Genomic DNA, 2,035 nt, shown 5'->3' on the forward strand with positions numbered 1-2,035 from the left:
AGGTTGGTAGTCAGCATGGGAAGCAAATCTTAAAATATAGTTATTTATTTTTAAAACAACGGATTACTTTGTATTTATGCCTCAAAATGGATTATAACGAATGAGCTGAATTTGAGTCTTCTTTTTAGCATCTCTCATCTGACCTGACCTCAGTCTGTTGTCAACTAATATGAAATGCGCGCGCACAAAGGCTTTTCCATTTTGTTTGCAGGGTTTCCTTTTTTTGTTTGTAGCGTTTCATTTTTTTGTTTGCAGCATTTCCTTTCTTGTTTGCAGCGTTTTCTTTTGTTTGCTGGTGTTTTTATTTTTATTTTTTTGCAGCGTTTCTTTATTTGTTTGCTAGTGTTTTTATTTTTTTGTTTGCAGTGTTTCTTTTATGTTTGCAGCATTTCTTTTTTGTTTGCAGCGTTTCATTTTTTGTTTGCTGGTGTTTTCTATTTTTGTTTGCATCGTTTCCATTTTTGTTTGCATCGTTTCTATTTTTGTTTGCATCATTTCTTTTTTGTTTGCATCATTTCTTCTTTTGTTTGCAGCGTTTCTTTTCTGTTTCCATGATTTCTTTTTTGTTTGCAGCGTTTCTTTTTTGTTTGCAGCATTTCTTTTTCTTTGCAGTGTGTCCCTTGTGGGCCATCGTACCATGCAGTCTTCAAACTAAAAATTGTAACCTTTGGTAATCAACTACATTTTCCACATACATAAAATTTTTGAAACTTTATTTTAAAAAACCTAAACCATAATTCACCACACTATAGAAACTTTTTGACAAAAATGAAAAATTAGACTTTGTTACCCAAATGAGAAGTGTTCTAATATAGACAATGGGTCGTGTCTCATATTATTTGTTATAGTTTTATAGTTTTCATTATTTTCACTTTACTCGCATAAATCATTTTGTTCGTAGAACATTTATATGCAGTTGTACTTCGCAGCACTTCACTTGCAATTTGCAATTTCTAGTATATATCTGTGTACTCTAGAGCCTATATAGCTAGGTTTTCCCTTATTCTTCCACGTGCACAAACCCCCGAGCCTCTGATATCAACAAAAGCCAAATACTGTACTGATCATGACCTTAAACTCTTATATAGGGTGATGTATGCAAATTAAGGCTTCAGCGATGGACATCGCTGTAATTGTGATTGGTGGTTTTAAATCAGCGATTGTGATTGGTGGTTTGAAATCAGCGTAGCGGAATCTACGTGTTAAATTTCAAAAACACTTTCACCCACCCTCTCTTTGTACCAAATATATGAGGCGTGGATTTAGAAAGGGATATGGTAGTGGTCTTGTCACTGAAAAAAACCCCTCGAAGCCTGCTATCAACTAAAGCCAAATAAAATATTGTACTGTACATCATGATCTTAAACTCTTATATGGTGATGTCTGTAAATTCAGGCTTCAGCGATGGACATCATTGTGATTTGAAACCACTGTGCTGTGGCTAGCGCCATAGGAATCTACATGTTACTGCATGTTAAATTTCAAAAACCCCTTCACGACGGGGTCGTGACAAAGTGCGAGTCATGCGAGCCAATGAGCGAGCCATGCGAGCCATACATTTTTAAGTTATAAAATTATAGCAGATTATGGCCTAATAAATATAACTAGAGTTATAGGCCAAGGCTTAGGCCTAGGTTAATTTATTATTTAATTAACTGTAAAAATAATAATATTTCGTCTCTCTTGGGACAAGACACTGCAGGCGTCAAACTGCCCAATTAATTAAACATAATAAGGAAGGCTGGGGTACTTGGCAGGCTGCCTAGGCCTAAATACTACTAAACTTTGATTCGAAAAACGTGCACAATGTAATTGTTAGATTTAGCCCAATCCAAAGTCAAATAAGTTTCAATTTTTTTACTGTTTGATATGATTATCATTTTTTTAAAGAAAGAGACAGAAGAAAATAAACATAAAACGACTTTCATATAAAAACTAATACCCGACTTTTATTTTTGGAATGAGTTTAAAAAGCATTTATATTTATCATATAGGTCTGTGGCCTACATATACATCAATATATAATTTATAAGAC

This window comes from Anneissia japonica, unplaced genomic scaffold (assembly GCF_011630105.1).
Source record: "Anneissia japonica isolate Jap-2015-1 unplaced genomic scaffold, ASM1163010v1 scaffold287709_len1912824_cov184, whole genome shotgun sequence".
Classification (NCBI taxonomy): domain Eukaryota; kingdom Metazoa; phylum Echinodermata; class Crinoidea; order Comatulida; family Comatulidae; genus Anneissia; species Anneissia japonica.